The sequence below is a fragment of the Anas acuta genome, chromosome 6 (assembly GCF_963932015.1).
Source record: "Anas acuta chromosome 6, bAnaAcu1.1, whole genome shotgun sequence".
Taxonomy (NCBI): domain Eukaryota; kingdom Metazoa; phylum Chordata; class Aves; order Anseriformes; family Anatidae; genus Anas; species Anas acuta.
The window spans coordinates 7243088-7267012 of record NC_088984.1 but is presented as its reverse complement, the minus strand read 5'-3'; the positions used below and the strand labels follow the sequence as shown (position 1 = coordinate 7267012).

At 42.3% G+C, this 23925-nt stretch overlaps 1 long non-coding RNA gene across 2 annotated transcripts in view; it reads right to left on the bottom strand.

Annotated features, from left to right (window-relative positions):
- LOC137858841 (uncharacterized) overlaps positions 1-23925 on the bottom strand; it is a 61258-nt gene that overhangs the window by 11842 nt on the left and 25491 nt on the right. The window contains exons 2-3 of one of the 2 annotated variants that reach the window (XR_011098050.1): positions 20716-20831; positions 8709-8839 (exon numbers count right to left, since the gene is read on the bottom strand). This is a non-coding gene — a long non-coding RNA (uncharacterized lncRNA). Of the gene's footprint in view, positions 1-8708; positions 8840-20715; positions 20832-23925 lie in introns of those variants that run through there. The other variant, XR_011098051.1, reaches the window with a different exon arrangement.

The following is a 23925-nucleotide window of genomic DNA, read 5'->3' as shown; positions in this document are numbered from 1 at the left end:
CTTGGCAGGAGCACTGCTGAGCACACAAGGAAGCTCATCAGCTGCTGGCTGGATGTTTGGACAAGGGGATAACTCCTGCTGAGGCTGGTGAGCTCCAGTCCTGTCTAATTTACATTGTTATTTATTCTGCAGGCATTCCTGTGCTTCCTGAGTACAAGCTGGCTTTTCAGCACGTTTACAGCCACACTCCCACAGAGAGCCCAGCAGTGACAGACAACTACATACAGAAGCAACAGCCCCCTTGCATTAAGGAGGACTGGTGCTTGTAGGCCAGCAGTAAAAGGCCACCCCATTCTGTAGAGAATGGAAGAGGGGATTGATTAACCAGGGCACATTTACTTCATGTTCTGGGGCACTATATTTTGTTCAGACTACAGCAGTTTTCAAAGCCGCAGTTTTTCAGGTATATGCCATTCCCAAACAACCCTGGAAATGAGAAATGTATTTGCTCCCTGTCTTCCAGATGAGATTAAGGTGACTTGGTCAAGAGCCCATAAACCACCTGTGGTACAAAGCATCACTATATGTGACCTCTGGGCCTCTCAGAAACTCAGAACTGCTTATTTCCACCCTGCAAGCTCAGCTGGAGAGGTCCTTCTTGGATGCATGGGCCTGCATGACAAAAACACGCACAGCATTTGAAAACAGAGCTTGGTGAGCCCTCCCCAGCTGGCAGGAGGTCATCTATGCAGACTGACAGCATGGCCAGGAGCACACACTGCTTTCAGAGTGGCACATAGCCAAAGTCTCTAGCCTTTAGCTCTGAGAAAGGAAGCCTCATCTCTCTAGGGCTGATGTCACATCTGAGGTTTAATTAAGCTGTAAGGAGCACAATGATATTATAACAAAAGACATTTGTTGGTGCCAGAGGGAACTATTCCCACCCCTGGTAACACATGTCACAAACATGCAGGAGAGGAGACAGGAATTCTTCATGGCTTCAGCTGAAGGGCCCTGCAGGAGCCTGAGTGTTACCTGGGGCTGGAGGAAAGAGGCGGAAAAAGGAACAGTGGCTCTGTTACTCCCACGGGCTCTCCATGGGCCCCTGGTGCTAGTTTCAGCCACACCTACAGGGTGCTGCTGCTAGGAATTCACAGTCTGCCAGACCTGTGTGTATAGTAAGGGTTGGGGACCTCACAGCTAACCAGGGAAAACACGTGGATAGTGGGTCCTGGGGTGATGGAAGATCAATGCATTGAGGGATCTCAGTTTAGCTCCTAATCTGTATCCAAAATCTCAGTGTGGCAGTCCTGGGTTTCCTATCTGCATGGCGAAATGAGTGTTCCTCTACCCTAAGAAGAGTGTTCTGTAGGTAAAATCCATTTGCTGTCTCAAAGTACTCGAAATCCTTCAGTCCTATGTGTTCATCTGAATGCCTATTTAGATATTTTCCCAAAGGAATGAGCAGGAAGAAAACATCACCGTAGACTCCCTCACCCAGTAAAATACATTCTAGAGTCTGACGGCAGTGAGCAAAACTTGTGCTTATCTTTATTCACCATCACTACCTCCTCTTAGACTGTTGCAAGTCAGAGATCGGCCTGGGGGTTGTCACAGTCCCTTGTCACCGGGAATGGCAAACAAACCTATGGGCAGCACATTGTGTCTGCTGGGATGGAGTCAAACCTTGATCGGGGAAACTGCTTTGGTGTCTTCTTTGGCAGCCAGCTGAACCTGTCTGAAAATGCATCCAAGACCATTAGGAACTGGTAGATGAAATGTCACAGGATGGACACAGCCTTCTGTAAGAAAAGAAAAGAAAAAACCAAAAACCAACAACAAAAGTTGTCTTTTACAACAGCAGCTGCCAGTGTGGACTTGCTGCTCCATGCTGATTGCCTCCTGGACTAGATCTGCCTGCCACGTAGTGCTCACGACGGGCACAAGCCTCAGACCAGGAACTGCTGGTCTCAATAGAGTGTCACCTGGGAGGTGACGAACACAGACAAAGGCACCTCTTTAATTTTTATAGCGCTGCTAAGCCCTCTCTTTTGTAGGGTTGGATTTAGCACAGAGCCCATGGCTGCCTGATGACGTGTGAATGGGATGTCAGAGAGGAACTGACCTTAGAGCTGATGACAAGTTGTACTGGCAAAAGCTGGTGTAGCTGAGTGAAGGCTGAAACCCTGCTGCAGAAAAACCAAGGCAGAGTTGGCACAGGGTGAAGGAAGCAGGCACAAATATGTGGCATGGCAACTACTGATTAAGACAGCAAACACCACCACACAGGGGTGATTAGGGCATGGATGGCTCAGGAGAGGATAGCATCTTAGTAAAAGAAGCAAAACCAAACAAACAAGGTATGGGACTGTGAAAACTAAGCTGAGCTGCCGTAAGGGCTGTCTTTATACTGCACTTCTAATTTAAGAGATTTTACAGCAAGAATTACACTTTTTGCCTGCCTCCTCCTCTTCTTATGGAAGTACTTGTTTTCCTTTACCTGGGAACAGAGAACCCCGTACATAAATCTTTATGGCTCTCCTGCTGTTTTATGTCATTGTGTAACTGCAATACCCTAATTTGTCCCTGCCTTCTCTCAGGAAAATTTCCCATGTTCAAATTTCTTTTCAAAGGCAGCAAGGACGATACTGCTTCATATATCCTTCCTGTATGCTGGGCAAGGATTTTCATGTCAGCTACAGAATTAATTTGTGCGATTAAACATACATGCACACAGCTCCACACAGGCTTTTGCAAGCAGGCAGGACATTTTTTGCCCACACTGCAAACTGGTCCAACAGCTATGGAAATGCAATCACAAGGTGCTGAGTGACAACTAATATAGCATGCTTCTCACAAGCTCTTATTAGCTGGGCTCAGCAATGCACTAAAATGACTGCACTTCTTGCCACATGGAGCTGGTTGGTGTGGGGTCAATTCAGAGCACAATATTTCAGGCCTGACATTCCATCCCATGGGGTATTGGCTTCCTTTAATGAGGTTTATCAGATTCAGATAGAAAAAACAGAATCACGGGAACAGAAAAATCTCCACAGACCACCAGCCTGGAGATCATAGCTGAAGAACATTTGTGTGAGGACTAGCAAGACCCCAAAATGAAGTGAACAAGACTGATGTTGACAGTTTATTACAGTTCTTGGCTGGATTAGTGAACACATATATACTTTTTTTTTTCTTTTTTTCTTAAAGGCATTGTGTTTTAAGCCAAAATCTGACGTGATTTATGTATTACTTAAAATTTAAACTAGAGCTCATTGGTGTATTTTCAAAATAAGGAAATTTCACAGAAGTGTAGTGTTCTGGGGCCAGAGCATGTCACAGAGATGTGTCTGTCTCTGACTACTACCATGAGTCAGGGTGAACTACACCAGGGTGAACTAGGCCGAACCTTTCCCTAGGAGCCCTGTCTATGTCCACGACACTGTGGTCATGTGTGGTCACCATGAGAGAGAGACGATGATATCAGATCTTTTTGAACCTCAAATAACTTGTTTAATACTATTTTGTCCCTCCACAAATATTCCAAATTATTTTTTTGCAAGTCTGTGCTGCCATCAGCTTTGGTTTCAAAGGATGGTGAGCTCTTGCAGATTTCTAGGGTGAACTGCACCTGGTGTGTTTATTGTTGGTTTGGGAAAGGAAGCAACCAGCTTCACTCAACTTTCCCATTGAAAAAACCTTTCATGGCAGCATTTTCCTCACACTTCACAGTGTTCTCTCCTGAAACCCACAAGGTCTCAGGATCTCTTTCCAGCAGCTGGTTTGCCATAACCAAAACTCTCCCCATATAGACATGGAGGTAGCTGAGGTTGTAGCTGTATCCCAAGAAGGAATTTGTAGGTTCTGTGAGGTTCTGGTAGTGCTTTCTTCCTCTGTCCATTCTCAGGGAGTCAAAGGATGACTCCTTCAGTAATGATGAGGCCAGGACCAAGCTGGCCATCCACAGAGGTGGGAGAAGTAGAAAGCATGGCCAACTGTGGGATCTATCACCGGCTTTCCTGACCTAGACTGATTACAATTGGGCAGCACTGACAGATATCTTGGACCTCTTCATGGAAAAGTCAGGTGCTGCATGTTAGCTCTGCTCTCCTGTTCTCACCCCACCTTCATTTTTTCTATTTTTGCCCCCTACCTGCTACCAAGTCATCTTCCCCATGGAAGGGGCTTCATTACTTCTTGTTTGGACAGGATCTGGCTTCATCTCTGGGAAATTCAGCAGAGTCTGTAGTTACCACAGATGCCTGTAGGGCTGCAACAGGACTGGTATTCAGAGATACTGTAGAATGAGACATATCTGACACAAGGTGTACAAGGAAAACTATTTGTAGAAAAGATCCCCAAACCGAACTGATCCAAAGCTTCTGGCTTCTCTGAACTCCAGACTTGTCTTATCAGTAGGAGACAAGAATGGTCTGAGAGTTAAAACACAGTCCATAAGCTTGGGAAACCTGGTTGCAATTCTTGGCTTCTCCAAGAACTTCCTGACCTTTTCCTAGTGCTTTCATTCCTTCTGTGGGTCATTGCTTATTGACAGATTCTCCTCAGTATTGCTTAAACCCAGGCCTGGAAAATGGTGACTGTATGACTTTAGATATTTGTAAGGTCAAGATAGACCTGTTAGGTATTTGGAGGGTGGAAAATAAACAACAGAAAACAATTCAGCTTGAAGGCATATATCCAGCATAGCCAGCCTGAACCCAAACATTCAGCTTTGGCAAAACCATAAACAACTGAAAGCAGCATGTGTTATAATAGGAGGCACTGGGGAGCCTTGCAAATCGGTCAGCCTGTAATAAAGTGACTGAGTTCCTAGCACAACACCCTGATTTTTTGCTGAGGTTTTTCAGTGATGGTGCAATGCAAGTCATTCCAAACTACAACACACTATGGACAGAAAAAAGTACATTGCGTGGCAGAAAATAAACCCCATTTTGACAGTTTCAGGTCTACATGTATAAACCTGTAGAGAAAAAAACATATTCAGAACTGCTTCTTGTCTCCCAACAACATTCATATACACCCTTTTGAAGCTTGGGATCTGTTATATAAAGCTAAAAGGGTACAAGGACAGTCATGAACTTTGGATGAGAGCTAGCACAGACTGTTCTCCTGGTTCCTTCACTTTTGGAAGGAGTTTGTCATGGTGGGAGTCCTAAAGAACAAATTATAATCCTACTTTATGAAGAAAAACAAGATCTCTCCAAACTAATCTGCACCAGACCTGAGCAATGGAAAAAAAATAAAAAATCATTCGTAATGCCAAATCTAGCAATGGGTTTAATCTGGAGGTTATGAGTACTCATACCTGCTGCAGTCCGGAAGATATTCTCACTACACTACCTCCATCAGTACTGGGATGTTTGCCTCATAACCTGTCTCTAGCTGAACCTCAGCCCCAAAATACCAAGAGAAATAAATGGGTAAAAAGAGATAGAATTAGTAACTATGTGTCATGGGAAACAAAATGTTCCTTTTCCTTCTGTGTAGCTAATGTGAGTCCCTTACGTCCTCCATACACAACAGTGCAAAAAGGATCAGTGATTTGGCAACAAAACCCTCTCACCCTCCCTTGCAGGAACACATAAACCACCCAGGCGTCTCCCCATCAACATCTTTCTTTTAGCTTCAGACCTGCCCTGATCCTGCCACAGGATCCTCACTTGATCGGGGTCCTCTCTGAAACCATGCACCTTCCCTTCCAGAAGGGAAAGAGGCATGCAGGCTTACAGCTGTAAATGTTTCACTGCTTGTTTAGACTGCCACTGACCAAGAAGCATCTGCAATGATTTTGTATGGAGGAGGCTTGGCAGCAGTAAATTACCATCTGACCTGATATTGTGGTTGTTTAGCTTTTTTGCTTCTTTTTCTCCTGTTCCTCTAAGGAGATCTGGGATCCGGGACATGTTAAACATTATTTTGCTGACTTTAAATCGTTTTGCAATATTGCAGTCAACTTGAATGCCAAACTTAAGCCTGTAAACTCTATTTTTAACCTTGACTTTGTCAGTGCAATGGATACTGTCATATCAAAGTATTTAAGGGTTTGTGGTAAAACTTCCTCAAACCAATTTTTGCTCAGATGAGAATAGTCTTACTGGAAGTCTATACAGATAGGAGCTATAAAAATTGGGTTTAAAATTGAATCAGGCTGCAGGAACAAAACAATCCTTTTGTACCACAGCATAAAAGCAGGCTTTTTTTTTTTTTTTTTTTTTTTGGAACAGGGATGGGCTCTGTTCATAGCATATACATCAAAACAGCCAAACTTCAGTCCTGAAAGGATCCCATGAATGAAAACTGTTCTGCAAAATGGTGCTTTTGGGCTGTATTCACAGAGCACAGCTACCAGCTGTCGGCTGAGCCAGCATGGCTATTTGCCTTCCTAGCCTTTCAGAAGACACAAGCCAGGTTTCGAGCACCTTTGTTGCAAGGGCCTGTTACCCTGGGAATTATGAGAAGAGAGGCATACCCCAAGCACATGGCTGGCTGGGATCGCCCATGGCCAAAGGCAGTGCTGAAGAGCCCACACAGCTCACGTTTCATGGCTGGTCAGCAGCAGCTGGGCAAGGTGCCAGCCACGTGGAACTCTGCGCGTGCATGAGCCGTGCCAGAAAGTCAGTAACACCTGCCTTTAAATTGAGGTAAATGTCTCTTAGTTTATAGGCAGAGAGTGTGGCCTGCATGGAGGCATCCAGCTATCGTCTTCTGGAACAAGGAGACAACTGGCTACCAACCAGGGAGTCTGGGCACAGGTGCACGTCTGGTCATGGATCACTCCCATGGAGATAGCCATCTCCGAAGCATGGCAAGCACACAATCCAGTAATTTCTTGCAGGAGCTCAGGTCTACTCTCCAGGAATCATCTACCAGAAATACGATGCCACATGAAAACCTGGAGCTGTCAATGCAGCAGAGTAAAGCTGACAACTGTGGTTTGAGCCTTATGTAGTCTTAGACACAGGCTGGAGGACTAGAGAGTTGGATGCTATTCATCTCCAGGAATATCACTGGGAAGGTTGTCTCTGTTGGTTATTTTTGTTTGCTGGCTTGGTTGTTTACTTTTGGCCCCTCTAAAATACAAACAAACTGGGGAATTAGAAAGTTGAGGACTAACAGCTTTTACCTGAGAACCCAAAAGCACCATTGCGGAATATGATGGATCTTGGCCTTGCCTGAAAAATAGGAACTTTTTCAAGCCAGATCCACACATCTACCCAACAATAAAGAATATAAGTAAGTCACTCATGATTACAGCAAAACTGGGAAATACTGATGGCAAAAATGTGAGACACAAAGGTGAGGAAAAAAAGATATTACTGATGAAAAGTTACCTTTGGATATCACTTCAATTTATTACCTACTTAAACTGCATAAGCCTTTCAGGATATCCTAGCAGGATGAAAGGATACTGCTGTGACTAGATTTTATTGCTGATATTATAAAGGAAAAGGCCAAATAATAATAAAAAAAGATGCTGAGATCAGGAATAATAGCCCGAAATGACTCTGAAGAGCATTCTGCAAGTTCATATACTCAGGTTTTCATTTGGATAGACAGATGATAGTTTGAGGTCTGTTTCAGCTTTTCTTGGTCCTAATGGGGATGCAGATACCCCATCTTGATATTTTAGGTAACTTCTCATTCACACTGGGCACAGGCAGCTTATTGTCCCCCACCCTGTTTTGGCTACATCTATACAGCTCTCATTCAGTAGACCAGAGAGCAACCAGAGAGACAATGTCATCCATTTCAAATACTTGGCTTCCTTATGGACAAGCTTCAGATTGCATCTATTTTTGTCTTCCAGCTCAGTAGATCACCTCACAGACTGTGAAGGCGTCAGTCATCTTTTGATGTGGAATGGTACACAGTCTAAAATACACTTGGCACAGTCTAAAATATAGTTGCATTGTAAGACTTGTTGGCTTATTGTCTGAAAAGAGACTCTAGCCCATGTATAAGTGCGTTGTTTCAGAACAGGACTCTAGCAGAGAATTTGCAGGACAGATGCAAATGCTACTTGCAGAGCAACAGACCCATTAGAAGGAAATAGAGCAATTAAAAGGTCTTGCCCTGCAAAATCCCCTGTGTTCAAGCAGAGAGCATGTGCATCCAACACAGTATGCCCAAAACACACATTTGTGCTTGCAAACTGTGCTTACGCAAGAAAGTGCTTAAAACCTGGCCTAGGTCAAGTCTCAACTGGAAGGAATTTAGTGAAATGATCCATCTGGAGGTGTTCAACTACCAGACTGCTTCTCGGGTATAAGTGTTCCTGGCTTTGGGCACGCATTCACAGGCAAGTCTAATGGTGCACAGCTGCATCACACCCCCATGAGAAGAAGGCTCACGTCTCACATCTGGACACCAGTCTGTCAGACCCACCACCTTGCAACCTGGCTGTGCTAGGTACACCTTTCGCGTGTTTTCCCTCAGTCTTCAATGACTTTATGGCTGTCACGTTTGATGCTATTCTCAAGCTACGTGTGACAGAAAAAGTTGCATTTTCACACGTTTACACAATATCGTGTCCTCTTACTGTCCAATGAAATCCCCAACACCAGCCCTTTCTCAAAAAACTGAAAAATGACAATGGGAGATTCACCTGTCTCCTGCTATCACAAGGTCATGGTTTTCTTCATTGATTTTGGGCTCACCAAATCGTGCTTAAGTAGCTTTCAGGACGATTCGCATGTGTGGTTTATAGTGTCTGGATTCACATCAGTAAAGCTGAGGCACATCATGCATGATGGCCATATTTTATTTTTCATACCAGCACCAGATGCCTCATAAACTGGACAGTTTGTGTACACGCTGAACCTCCTCTTTTCTTTAACCTCACCACAATTCCATCAGCACCAAACAGGCCGAAGCATTCCTGTGAAGTGACCAATTAAACCACATTAATTATTTAAAAATAAAAATAGACAGGGTGTATTTTTTTCCCCTTTATGTCCTCTGAACCAAGTGCCAGGAGGAATTTCCACCCCCAAAATGAAGATTTATTCTTTGAAAAAGCTTAAATAAGAAAAAAAAAAAAAAAAGCAAAAGACAAAAATAAACTCTTCTCTTTTTGTCTTTCCAGCTAGCATTGCCTTTGAGTAAATTGGAAATCATTTTAGTTGGAGGTGATGATAGCCTGAGAGATCAAACTTGTGTGCATTGTCTCTGACTGCAGGGTGCAAAGGTCTATATTGTAACTCTCCTGTAAGAACCTGGTTTGAAGTATTTTTATTTATGAAGGGACAGGGAACAAGCAAAATATATGGTCCTATCTTTAATTGCTCTTATTTAGCAAATAACAGAGCTTGAGGAGCTCTCTTTGTTTCTCTTATTAAACCAATGGCTTTTTTGTTTGTTTGTTTGTTTCTGTTAAAGAAAAGAACCTATAAACAATGCTGGGAAAACAGTGTTGGGAACACATTCAACAGGCACGGACAGCCTCCTTTGTAGGACTGTGAAGTCATTAGAGGTAATACCTAGAAGGGAACATAGTATTTAAGCTCTTCAGGTTAATACACATTCAGAGCAAAGCAAAAATCAATAATCAAATTCTCATTGAACAGTAATAACAAAAAAAATTAAGAACTGTTTTGGAATATCTGCCAGGCAGAAATTTTGGTTAGGCAGAATTTGCGCATATTTTCTCCAATTTATAGCAAAATTTCCACAGAATCTGGGAAATCTGACTCTCTTCTCCAAGCTCAGTGACATATTAGGAGAATGAAAAATCACCCACTTGATATCAACATCTTTGATATCAAAGTTTTGATATCTTTGATATCTTTGATACCTTTGAGATCTTTATGTACATGATCTTCATAAGGTATAGTCGCCCTTCCACAGCCTTACATCCAAACCTTCCCTCTAGAAATTCAGAGAAGTTTGGATCTGATGCCCTCAAGTTGTATGTGCAATGGTTTGCACTATGGACTCCCGTGGGTTTCAATTTCCATGGGCTCAAATTGCAGAGAAATAAGATTCATGACTGCGCTTCAAAGGTCACTCAGTTGTGCTTGAAGAGGCACACAAAGAGTTGTACAGCGAACTGGCAAACACCTGAGATGTAAAGTAAGCCTGGGCAAATATTTTACACCCAGGAGAGGGCTCATCTGAGCCAGTCAGATCATTTGAAACGTGCTACTTTTGCCTCACAGATTCAAACATTCCTCTTGCTTTCCTTCCCCACCACAATAACTGAATACAAGGAGGGTACGTCCTCTTTCCTTCCTGAGCGTAAGCCAATGGAAAACAAAAGCGCTCATTCAGCGAGCATCCCTAGGAGGAAGCATCAAGAGAAAGGGGCAAGTCACAGACAACAGCAGTCTGTGTAGAACTGAACTGCTCCTGATGAGCAAATGTTGCAAGATTTACTGGAAGACATCAAATGCTTTTATGCACTCCCATTCTCCCCTTACATTTTTTCTCCCTCATCTGGCCACAGAGATCTCATTCCATCCTCTTCAATTAATTCCCTTTTACTTTTCACATCTCCCCGAGCTGGGTGTTGGGAATTTGCTAGACCAGGCTCATTCTATTAGTCTATTTTTGTTATTCCCTAGCTATCCCCATTTTAGTGTGGGATGTGCTGCAAGTTATGGTGCTTACAGCCAGTTGCTACTCCTTTATACAGGTCCCAGGGCTGTCTGTATTCACTCTGAATATAAGTGCTCAAGTTTTATGGGGAGGAGAAGAAAAACCCTGCTTCATTTTTCTTTCTGTCCTTGCTTCAAGACAAATGTTTAGCTGCCTTCCTGTTAGCAGCATTCAGATAACCCTCAGAGGGTAGGTTTTCAGCACAGACCGGGGGGAGAAGATGAGAGTACATATGGAAGGGTCTCCAGACTCTTATTAGCAAGACTTTGCAAGGTTAATTCTCTGTGGTCTTTCCTAAAAGTTTGGCTCTGAATATTCTTTCTTTCTTTCTTTCTTTCTTTCTTTCTTTCTTTCTTCTTTCTTTCTTTCTTTCTTTCTTCTTCTTTCTTTCTTTCTTTCTCTTTCTCTTCTCTCTTTCTCTCTTTCTCTCTTTCTCTCTTTCTCTTCTTTCTCTCTTTCTCTCTTTCTCTCTTTCTCTCTTTCTCTCTTTCTTTCTCTCTTTCTCTCTTTCTTTCTCTCTTTCTCTTCTTTCTCTCTTTCTTTCTCTCTTTCTTTCTCTCTTTCTTTCTCTCTTTTCTTTCTCTCCTTCTCTTTCTCCTCTTTCTCTCTTTCTCTCTTTCTCTCTTTCTTTCTCTCTTTCTTTCTCTCTTTCTCTCTTTCTCTCTTTCTTTCTCTCTTTCTCTCTTTCTCTCTTTCTCTCTTTCTCTCTTTCTCTCTCTCTTTCTCTTCTCTCTTTCTCTCTTTCTCTCTTTCTTTCTTCTCTCTTTCTTTCTCTCTTTCTCTTTCTCTCTTCTCTCTTTCTTTCTCTTTCTCTCTCTCTTTCTTTCTCTCTTTCTCTCTTTCTCTTTCTTTCTCTCTTTCTTTCTCTCTTTCCTCTCTTTCTTCTCTTTCTTCTCTTTCTCTCTTTCTTTTCCCTCCCTCTCTCCCTCCTTCCCTCCCTTCCTTCCTTCCTTCCTTCCTTCCTTCCTTCCTTCCTTCCTTCCTTCCTTCCTTCCTTCCTTCCTTCCTTCCTTCCTTCCTTCCTTCCTTCCTTCCTTCCTTCCTTCCTTCCTTCCTTCCTTCCTTCCTTCCTCTCTTCTTTCTCTCTCTCTCTCTCTCTCTCTCATTCTTTCTCTCAAAAAAATGTGTATTAATTGAGCTCGTAACTTGCTAGTTCTGTCTCACGAACATTGACCTGTTCCTTCATGTGTTCTCCAATAATGCAGCAGATTGAAATTTTACCCTCAACCTGCTTGGGAATTCCAGTCTTGTTTCTATTCCTGCTTCCTCATCAAGTTTACCGGAGGTTTTAAAGAATACTGTAAACTGGCCATGGACACAGAGGAATGCATTGAATAAGCAATTGCCCCAGCTATCCAAACAAGTTCCCCCATTCTCAACCCCTGCTGAGAGTTTATGGGTCTCCCCCAAGTACAGGCGCTCTCATGCACTATTCTAGTTTTAATTTCAGTGACCCAAAGACTCCTTTTCCAGTGAAAAATTCATGGAAAAACACACAGCTGGATGGAGTCATAGGCTAATGTAGAGGATAACTGAGTGAGGACATGGTACAATGTGACATAACATGTGTTTGCATCCCTGAAAAGACCTGGCGGGGTGAACCTCTCACCATGGATATAGGTGCCTTTTGGTTAAACCACATTTGCATAACTTCCTTGGTCTTCTGGGGCCCATATTCTCAGAGCTCAGGACACAGAAAAGGCTTTATCCAAAGTACCAAGGTGTACTATGTAAAGATACACCACACAGGTGTTACTCCTTGGGGAAGCTGCAGCTGGACTCTATTAGAGCAACAGCGTGAAGGTGCCTCATTAAATCCCCCGTTGTTCTGCAAATATCATCTCTCCCTCAAAAGTCAGGGCCCTAGTCAACAGTGTTGGGATGTTGCTAGATACAAGATGTTACCTTCCTCAAAACAGGCAGAAGTGTGAGCTGATCAAATTTCTGACAAATTTCCTTTTCTAGGACCATTTGTAGCTGTCACCAAGCTAGTTGCAGAGCGGTGATTAGGTATTGCTCAAACCCATCAACAAAGACCCACCAGTTCTCGGCAGTGAGGATGCAGCAAGACTCCTTCAATACAACTGAAATAACCCAAAATCACGGACCTGTGGAGGTGATGCTGTTTTGTCTTCATCTGACTTCAAGCTATTGGCTTTGGCAAGCCAGGTGTTTTTGGCAAGCTGCTTTCTTTGGTGATTTTCACTGAGAAGCTACTTCTCAGATATGCTTGCTTACACCCTTGATTCATTATGCATGTTGGGAAGAGAAGATGAATTTCTACAACTTCATTCACCAGGATACATCAGCAGCTGGTATGAGTTGCCACGAATTTTAATGGTTATGTTCCTTGTACTACTGTTGCTCTCAGATCCAAGTTCTGAATTCAAATGCTCATAACTTCTTTTCCTTCATCACTGTAGTTTGTGAAATAAGTTTGATTGTTGGACTCCATATGAGTTCTCTTCATTTATGGTCTAAACTTCATGCTAAGGAATCAGCATTAATTTATTTTGGCTATATGGGCCCTAACAGGGATAACACCTAGCTATCAGAAAAAGAATCCCCCAAACAATTCTGGGTGCATCAGTCCTTCAGAAATCAGTGGCAAATTAGGAATGAGATCCTAAACCTAACAATCTTTAACAAGCCTAAGGATTCAGATGTCTAGACTTCACTTTGTCTAGACTCACTTGACATCACTTAGCCCATTATCTTGGGTTTCCTTACTCTTGTTACATTCTTGCTTCAGGTCCAGGTCATTTGAAGCATGTGACAGGACAGCCCCTTGATTCAATCTGGATGATGGATAAATGCATTTCGTAAATCTCCCAGAGAGTGGGATTGTTTAGGCTGTGCAACAAGAGGGGACCAAAAAAGCAGACATGTAAGTGAAGCCCTTGAGGTAGCCAGTAGAAACATATAAAGGTCACAGTGCAGGAAATGGTATTTTGCAGACAGCCAGGATTGTTTGACTAAATATATTGTCATTAGAAAATGTTGCTGTTTCAACCTTCTTCCCCCACATCTTTTTGCAAGAAAGCATTACTGTAAAATAAAACAAACCCAAACATTCAATAAAGGCAGGTTTCTCATGCTGATGATGGAATTCTGATCAAATCTAGATGCTTTCAGTTCAGAATAGTTGTTGATACAGAGGATATATGTCTTGGAATAAGCGTGACCAAGTCTCAGACTAGGAGGATGATATTTTGGGGTCTTACCACCTCATTCATAATTATAAACAGTTGAAAGATCATCTTAAGCCTCTGTTGACTTCACAGGGGTAATGGTTCCCTCCCAGCTGATCTCTTTGCTATTTTAGTCAGCTGACTCTTTTCCAGAGAGGAGAGACTGTTTTTGTTTGTTTGTTCAGAGGGAGGGAGGGAAGAGAGAGAGAAAACCCCAAAAATCTCAACTAAATGAACAAAAACCACTACAAAAGGGTTTGGGTTTATCCTGTGGTGGGACATGAAAAAATTTTTGAAGTCTCAGAAAGTTTCACAGAATGAGAAAGCCATTATCTGAACAGATTTATTTGCAAAGAGACATTCAAGAAAAAATGAATCTGTATTAGCTTTTTTTAATTTTTTTTTTCAAACAGATTATTTAACTCAAAATAACTTTGACAAGTCCATTGTTCCCCAAGATCATTAAAATACCATCTTACAGGAACTTTTTTTTTTTTTTTTTTCCTTCCTAAGATTTAAGTCATTAACTTCAGTTCCAAAGTGAATTAAGGTAAATCAGATGGAAGCCACATTAATTCCAAATGAGATAGTCTATCCAGGGGTTCAATGCAGTTTAACCACCAACTCTAAATTCAACCCACTAGTTAATTCAGGTGAACCATTCTGCATGCCTCTGTGTAGGCAAAGCTGTTTCCAGGAGCTTCTGACAGTCCTACTGGATTTCAACAACATGCGATATCCTTTCCTGCTTACTCACACCCTGAGAGGAATGTGGTCTGGAGCCAGCACTAGTAAATTATCAAGTAGTCGGCAAGACCATGTCAGATGCTTGTTTGCAGCCATTGTTATTCCCTAAGGGTAGATGGTGGTAACCCTTGTGCCGTTACTGACCTTTCTGATGATTCCCATTAGATTGTGTCACCTTACTTACTTTTTCTTTGGATATATATATATGCTCGACTGGCTTTTCCTAGGCTATCTGTAGAACTTGAGTCTGTGTATCTCACCGTCACAGAGCCATGGTTGTCAACCAAAGTTTTGTCATCTTCAGTAAGAGCTTTAGCATCTGGGATTGCAACAGTGAAACTTTAAAACAAAAATGAAATACGTCCTGCAGTTGCGGGGTGAAAACCATTCTGACTATCAAAAAGTCTCCCCATAACCCGTGGCTTTTGCTCATGAGGTTTCTTGGCGCTTATCTCGGAGCAGCTGTCACTGGTCAACATCACCAGACAGACCAGGCCTCAGGATCAAGAGCTTTTTGGTGTGGCCCTGTGCATCCTGCCAGACTTCCTGTTCAAGGCTAAAGCCATAACTGAGTGCATTAGACCTTGATGTGGCACATCTCAGAGGACAGCCTGTTTGCAGTGGCACATGCCTGAACTTCAACAGTCCCCCACAGGTCAGGATCACAAGTCTCAGACATGTTTTCCTTACACTACCAAGTCCAAAGGCAATCAGCTTAGTGCTCCGACCTCCTAGTGCAAGGGAACGTATTCACAGCCTCTTTTTAAAGTTGTCTCAGTGACATTTTCTATTCCCCCATCTACTCCCCTTTTCTTGAAAAGCATAAAGTTTTGTCAGATAGAAGCTCCCTTGGGCCTGCAGTATCAAATCCAAATCTTGTTTAATAAAAACTTGACATGTGAATGTATTAGCAGATCCTCTGGATAATGACTTGTGTCTCTCATGTTTGGTTTCTGTTTAATAGTCTGCCAATTCTCATTGCTTTTCAGTTTTTCCTTAGTGTAACACACTTTCTGCTGACAGGGTAGAAGCTGGCATCAAAAACTGTCCCTTTAGTGAGGTGGTATATGAAATATCCAGGAAAAATGTTGTTCATTTTTCAGAATTCAGATCTTTGTGCCCCAGCCAGGGGTGGTCACAGGGTAGACACAACCTCAGTCTGAACTGTAGAAGGAGAAATATCATAGCTGGTCCCAACTGGAGCACTAATCTCTCTCTCTCTTTTTATATATTTATTTATTTATTTATTAAATTTTATTTCCTTAAGAATTTTACACTCCTGGTTTTAGGCAGGGTTAAGCAGTCAGACTGCTCCGTAGTAAAGAAAAAAGCTATTGGATGGAATTGCCTAGTTTGCAAAACTGTAACAGATAATGGAGGAATGGATTTAAAAATGAGGTCTTTCAAAATACAGAACAAAGAGAGGAAATTCTTCTTCTCTGCCTGAGCCTGCAGAGTGCTGCACTGTTCGGGCTGTGGATCCCTTGGCTACCAGAGGTAATCCCAAGCATCACAACTACAGCTGAGAAAAAATTCTGAATCTCCAACCCTTGGGAAAGTCTGACATTTTCAAATTTGCTTTAGGTTCCAAAACACGAGGTTAAAGAAAAAAAAATAAATCCATAATTCTTATTCTGCGGAAATGTCAAAAGCTATTTTTTATTATTATTTGTAAATGTCAAAATATCCTTCTTTGACATTTAACATGTAAACAACGAAAACACTTCAGTTCTGAGACTGCCTGTATAGGATCCCTTCCTCTGAGGTCCTACCAAGACTTCCTGTCATGCTTCACCAATGCATTGCCTTCTGGGATTTGCGGTCCCAGGCAATATATTCTCCTGTGGGCTCATAACCTCAATGCAGTTAATAAAATGCAGAGAAACCAACATCTAGAGAGGGAGAAAGGGACTTATTGGGAAGGAGTGACCCAGTTCAGCGACTCAGTGCCAGAGGATGGAGTCTAGAAAGCCAGTTGGGGGAATCCCAAAATATCAGTGCTGCATCTCCATGTGTCCCACCAGATGTCCCATCATTGAACATCTGCATGGTGGGTCAGATTACTGGGCAAATTCCTCGCCTTCAGAATATAGCAAGGATTAAACCATTTCCTCTCTGAGTAAAGTTAACTGAGAAGAAAACATGTCACTGGAAACTAAGATTAATTCAGAAAAAGAAACTATTCCTTGCTGGATTTGGACAGCAAGAAAAGTGTGGGAGAAAGACTTTTTTAAGGATTGCATGTTTTACCTGGCATGAGCTGCTCACTAGTGAGCTGTAGGATTGATTTGTATAGTATCAATGACTATAGAAACACAACTGCAGGCAGGATGGGGATTCATCCCATCTGAGGGCAAGTGCCTTAATAAAAAAGCTGAAGACTTCAACCTAGTGCGCCAAGGCTCTATCTCAGTCCACAGAAGGAAACGTCATCCTCAGAAGGTGCAAGACCAAAGCAGAAAGTTGCAGCTGATCTGGGTGGAAAATGTAGCAGGTGGGTGAGGAAAGCAGGTCCTTTGAGTAAGGATGGATGATCCAATGATCTTCACTAGACTGCAGCTGGCTGTGCCATTAGCGCTTGATTTAGGGCTGCCATCAAAAACAAACGAACGGATCGAGCTTGTAACTTGGAGCAGGTCAGGATGATGTGAAGGAGAAGCAGGAGCATCACACTTGTTCACATTGCCTCTCTGGAAGAGGAAGAAGCCGTCCCCTATTTCCCAAGCAGCGCCTGCAGACTCCTCCAGCCCTGTTCCAGCTGACCTCCAGCAGGATGATGGGCCACCAGAGGCCCAACGAACGCCAATGGTTCAGAGCTGTCCGCCAGCAGAGCTAATGGCCCAGGCCTTGCTGGCGAGAGAGCAGAGAGCAATAAATGTCCCAGAGATGCTGCTGAGTCGATCCGTTTCCTGCACGCAAGCTGCACATTGTAAAAACCGAGGCTCGGATTCTTTTTCCTGTTTGCACTGGAGCAGACCGCAGAAATTGCACAATCCTCCAGGCCAGACCCAAGGTGAATCGTGAGATGATGGATTCCAAGACAATATTTCACACTTGCTGAAAAAGCGATACAGCCCAGGGGAAGGGACTGTAATTAGGGAGAGCAGTGACAGCCCACAGACAAAGTAGTTCCATAAGCAGAGGAAGAAATGAAAGCTCGTTTCCAAAAGCTCTGACTTGCATGGATTCTCCAGTGTTCAATAAAAGGTGTGATCCCCAAGCAAGAGAGTCTCTCTCCTTTCTCCACTTGCTTATTTTGATGAAATATGATAGGCACAATATTTTTAGGCGTTCTCCCCTGCCTGTCAGGTTACAAAGCTGTTAGCTGGAGGTTGTATGGGCTGACACATAAACAACATGATCACATTAAACCCAGTTTCCTGAGGAAGCCACTCTAGAGTAAAAGTTTTGATTTGGTGGAGACATCTGCAGGGGTGATGGAGAGGAGAGTAGCAACTTTCAGAAAAATAATGGGAGGGTTAAAAAGAAAATAAACTTGCTTTTTCTTTCTTTAAATGTCTTCTGGAGGGACTTTTCCTGAGGGCTTTCTAAAATGTTTTTTGTTTATGTGGTAAAAAGCAGAAAGGAAAGCAGGATAATAACAGCAAAACATTGGTGGTAAGGTTTGTATGTTTTTTAACAAATACAGATGGACAAATAGATAAATGGATAGATAGATATAAATTTATAACAAGTTATATAACTTTAAGATATTTAAAACTAAAAAGTCATCCAAACACGAAGAATAGAATTATTAAAAAAGGATTTACCTTATTAATTTATTTATTTATTTATTGCACAGTCTGGAAAGAGCATAGAAGCCATCCTCCATAGTAAGCTCCCTCAGCAGCTACAGTGCCTGACTGGTGACCCAAGAAGGGCCAAAACATCTCTGAGAAATGCCAGATCATTATATGAAAAGTGATTTACTATCTTGATCCTGAAATGTCATTGTTTCTGCATTCCTCCTACTACGTAAAGGTGAGGTATCCACAGATCTGCTTGGTGATGAAGTAGTACAATGACTTTAGAAGTTCTCCTTTACTACCATCTTTGCCTCTCTGACTCTTTGGCCCACAATGCTGCTAGCACTTCTACTCCCTGTGCATTTGTACAGCCTGTCTACAGCTCTAAACTCCACCTGGCAGGTGCAGAGAACCAGAGAAAAAATATCAAATATTGTGCTAAGATAAAGAACAGGTGCTTGTCCCAGTCTTAGGGACTCATATCTATTGCATCCTCTTGCAAGCCATGGATGTCCATTTGCTCAGGGACTGTGTGCTACTCAGTGGACAGGGGAATGCAGAGACTGGTTTCTGAGCCTCAGATCTGAAATTGTGTGTCCTCCTGGAGCATGGTTGACTTTACACCCTCCCTGAAATATAAGACATACAGCAATGTCAAACCAGAAATGAACACAAGGGTGGGAAGAGGTCTGATCTAGCAGCATGCTTGAGATTAATTTCAAAAGTTTTTTGTACCATTCTGGCTGTGAATGGATGGACCTCAGAAAATACAGATAGTGGTTGACAATGGTTTGAAGTTGGAATTCTAGACAAAAGGTTTTCTCTTGTCATCTCTGCATGCATAAAGTGCCATATATTGTGTCCTGAAAACCTATTTTTGGCAATGAAAAAACTTGAAGTGTCTCCCTCTCTCCAAAAAAAACCCAAAAGTAGACGAAAGAAAAGTCTCTGCCAGAAACCATGATGGGACAAATCTCCAGATTGCAGGAAGTCTGGGGATAAAATGATTGTCATAGATGTCAACAGGCTGAGTCTTTGAAAAAATGAAAGGATTGTGTATGACCAACACAAGAACCAGTGTTTCCAGTAACAAACTGAAAACTGGAAAGTTGTTTGACAGGGTCAGTAAAAGCCCTCTCTAGAGAGGCAGTTTCTGAAGAGAAGATTAGCATTCTGATGCTAATACCTTACACAGCCTCTCCTCTTGAACAGGAAACCTTTTTGATAACTAATTCATCACATATGACAGACACATTCAGAGTGTTGTGTCCTCCCACCCCCCCCCCCCCCAATCTCTTTCCCTTTCAATGTCTGTAAAGCCCATCTCTTTTGCACTGAATATTTGCTTTCAAGGGTGCCTTGCTAGAAATAAGTAACAATTTTGTAATAGCCAAGCAAATACCCTGGCTCCACATCTCCCTTCCAAGACTCAGTGTGAACGTAAACCAGATGTGATCCCAACAAAAAGGCATCCTCTGATGTACCAGATGGGACTCCTTCATCACTTTCCCATTGACTAAATATAGTTGGGGGGAAACAATAGTACCAACATAGAGCACTGAGGTCGAGTGATATGAAGAAGGATTCTTTCCTTTTTTTTTTTCCAGAAGCTAGTGACAAATCTCTGAATAGCCATGTAGTGGGAAATCTAGGAGCAAATTTTCCCCATTTTTTGCCCTATATAATTCTTCTGTCTGGTTGGCCATTATGGACTGCAAAGTATTTCCTAGCTTTGGTTTTGTTTTCAATAGCAATTTTCATCCCCATTTCAACCTTAACTGCTATTGTGGGTCTTTGCTACTGCTGTGCTATAGACAACAGCAGCAGCAGGAATTTTAAAAATAGAGCAGGAAATTTAACAACTGTAAAAAAACTCCTTACCCCAGAGAACCATTGTTTATCCTTCTTCATGTATGCTAGCAATAATTATACTAAAATCTGCTTAGGAAAAAGGGTCCATTTTACATCAGAGGAGAATATGTAAATTTTTTCCTCAAACTGAATACAAAGACTGTTTCAATGAATGTGGCTTTCTGTTTAAAAAAAAAAAAAAAAGAACAAAAAGTCTACCCATAAAAATTACCATTTAAAAAAAGCCTTCTCCATCCAAAAATCCAAACAACTGAATACAAACTGTGGATCTCTTCCTTTAAAATGAGGGAAATAATCCAAGTTGACCTTAGGTTTCTCTGTGTTATACAGGGCTTCTGGTTGAGAGACACGCCACAGGACTACCACATACTCCAACCTCCTGGATGTGTTGTCCAAAGCAGGAATGCCAGGCTCATCTTTGCTGTATTTCTCTAGTCTACTCTTACTGATGAAATTACAGGTTTATTGTGGGCATACACCAGCCCTGGCGAGCATGTGCCCAGAAAAAACAGTGAAGCAGTGGGAGGTCTGTGGCTGAGGGGAATGATACAGCATTCAAATAGCGACGGCAGCCTCGCAGACTCAAATTGATATTTACATACCTTCTTAGCCTAAAGCAGCTTTTCATCATCAGGTTGGTAGAACATTTCCCAGCTCTTCAAACAGAACTTTAAGGGTTGACGGCTTCTCTTCCCATTTCAGAGACACGTTTCACCATCTTGTAAGACACAATGCAAAATCTTTTTGTTGTTTGAATGGGGGTGAAGGTTTCACCCAATATAAAGACCTCTTCTCTAAACGCGAAATGGCTTCTACTGCACTAGAGCAATTAAGTTCCAATTTGGGTGAAATGATTCATGCTTCAATAAATTCAATTTCAACAAGACATAATTATGGTGAGTCACATAATCACAGATTAATCACAGCACCTCCCATTTAGCAGTCAAAACAGCGGAGGATTCCAAATGCAATGCATATGATGCTGCACCACAGCTTTTGCTTCACTTAATTCCATTTCTGCTTTATAGGTTGATCTTATACAAGCTCATGAAAGCTTTAAGGGTTGCACATAGATGTGTAAGAAAGCATGGAGAATTCTCTTACTGTTTTACACCTGGTGAACAAACCTGAAAGAATGAATGCTGCCAATATCAGTGACTTCAGCAAGAACCTGAGGGTCTCCTGTTTGCTACTGAGCTTCCCTTGACATGATGAATTGTTAGTGAGGATTGAAGATACCCCGTGCCTTCAATAACTGAGCCCCAGTGGTCTCACAAAAAGGAGAATGTTAATTCTCATGAATTCTTCCATTGACTTAGTTCTTCAGAGCTGTAGGGGATGGGAAACCTCTCCACGCTAACATCTGAGCATCCTCTTCCTATCCAACATTATCAGGATACTTAAAAACATCTGTTAGGACTTTCCTACTGCTCAGTGCTGACCCTGGGCATCTTCTGTCTACACTGGCTCCTGTCTCACTTCAGGTATAGTACTGTCTCCTTCTTTCTCCATACTCCATTTTCACTGCTACTAAATCTAGAGACTGCAACAGGATCACTTAGTAGAGCCTAGCTCAGATTGTCTCATTTGAACATCACTCGTAGCCTCACGTACACTTGCCACAAACCAATGAGGGAGAAATTCCTTCTTTGTGATCAGACAATTTGCGGCTGCCCTTTACCAGACCTTGGGTAGGAACGTATGCAGTGGTTTTTCCAAATGCTGTAACCCAGCTTATTCTGTGTGACCAGCTTATTTTGAATTGCTGTTGGATCATTTTATGGAATTGTTTTGCTTTCAAAGCTTTCATTCTCCAAAGTGGTCCAAAAGGGGTTTATTTTCTTTTGCTTTTTATTGCATTTATTTTTAAGGTGCGAGTGGTGGTGGTGGTGGGAGCAGGGCAGGAGGGTGTGTTTTTTGACAAGAAAAGTGAGAGGGAAGATTGTTTTCTGACATTTTGTTTTGTACAACCACTGATCAGTATAAAGTTTGACAAGCTGATTTTTTTTTTCCCCATACATCTTGTGAGTTTTCTCTAGAATTCAGTTTGGTTTTAAATGTTGGCTAAAGGATCTGTGGAGCGGGTGGAGTGTTGATGGAGATGCTGGTAAATTCACATTGTCAGCAAATTAATAAAACCTTTAAGAGAAAAGCCTTCAAGGCCAAATACAAGGTTTCTTTAATCTTTTCTCTCTCCTCCCTCCCCCCTTCCCTTCAAGAAATCCTGTCTTCCCCTTAAAGAATCAACAAATTCTTTTTCCTTTCCTTTCCTTTCCTTTCCTTTCCTTTCCTTTCCTTTCCTTTCCTTTCCTTTCCTTTCCTTTCCTTTCCTTTCCTTTCCTTTCCTTTCCTTTCCTTTCCTTTCCTTTCCTTTCCTTTCCTTTCCTTTCCTTTCCTTTCCTTTCCTTTCCTTTCCTTTCCTTTCCTTTCCTTTCCTTTCCTTTCCTTTCCTTTCCTTTCCTTTCCTTTCCTTTCCTTCCATTTCCTTCCATTTCCTTTCCTTCTCCTCTCTCTCTTTTTTTTTTTTTTTTTTTTTTTCCCCCAGAGAAGATTAGCGTATTTTTCTGGACACAAAAGGAAGACAAACAGTAGAGTACAGCATTTCTGGAGAATTAATAATGTTGTGACAATCAGCAAGCGAAGGTGAATTGACAGGAATCGAGGCTAGATTTGTGCAGAGGACCAGAGAAGGAACAGCGGGCAATTCATGTATACAACATGAGTAAGTGCGTGTGCAAAGCAGGGTGCTGAACAAAGGAGCATAGCCTTTCAAATGAAACCAGATGTGAACGTGAGGTCTGACAGGGGCATGGCTAGCCCTTCAACAATTCAGACAGCAGAGACCCACCTCAGTCAGCACAGACAATCTGCATCTATGCAGTTTGCTCGGCACCATAGCCCCTGAGGTGCTGGCTCCCTTGTGGGGCTTCAGGGACCCAAGTGGTCTGCAGGCTTCTTTGTAGCCATGACCATGGTGCCTTTCAGAAGTGGTTTGTGTGGTGGCCACAGCCAGAGGTGCTGTTGGGTACCTCCACTCTGGGAATTTCTGAATTGGATGGGAAGAAACCAGAGGAAGTTTCCAACTGACTGTTTATACTCTCCCGCCAGCAAGCGCAGGGTGGGGTTTTGAGTGGAGAATGTTGCTCAGGACAACTGTAAGCCTAAAAAGCCACATTTATTCCATGGCTTGAGCCTGTATCCACAGTCCCAGGAGATTATATTACTCACAGAAAAAGCTTATTAAAATCTCCCATGCATCATAAGATATGCCACCCAACAGGAGGCCATGATTCTGTCCCAGTCTTAGTGGCAAGTGAATTGTAGAGAAGAGGTGTCCAGATATGACTGTATGCTCCCAGAAAGGCCTTCTAATTTCCTCGCTTTTGCAGGCTACGACAGACCTCCACGGAGAGGTCTGCCTTGGAGATGTGGTCTTAGTAATCTCATGGATACAGCACTCTCTCCAAGTTAAGTCTGACCCAAAATTAATGCTAGGGTAGTTTCAGAAGCACTGTGCAGTGAAGAGGCCTAATGTGGTCCTTGAAAGACAAGATACTTATTTTTTTTAAAACAAGAGTTGAGATGTCATTCCAACTAAACTGCATAAATTCCATTATAAACAATACCATGTGCCTCCTGAGCCCTCTATTGTAATCATTTTATGGATTATTCCCCTTTGTTTCTTCCCAATCACTCACTGGGACTGTTGCACTCTACAAACCTCCAAGGTTTGTAGGTTGCATTACACCTCCAAGATAGCTATCTCCTAGCTGAGATAAAGATAGTGACAAAATGACCCCACTCCTCAATTT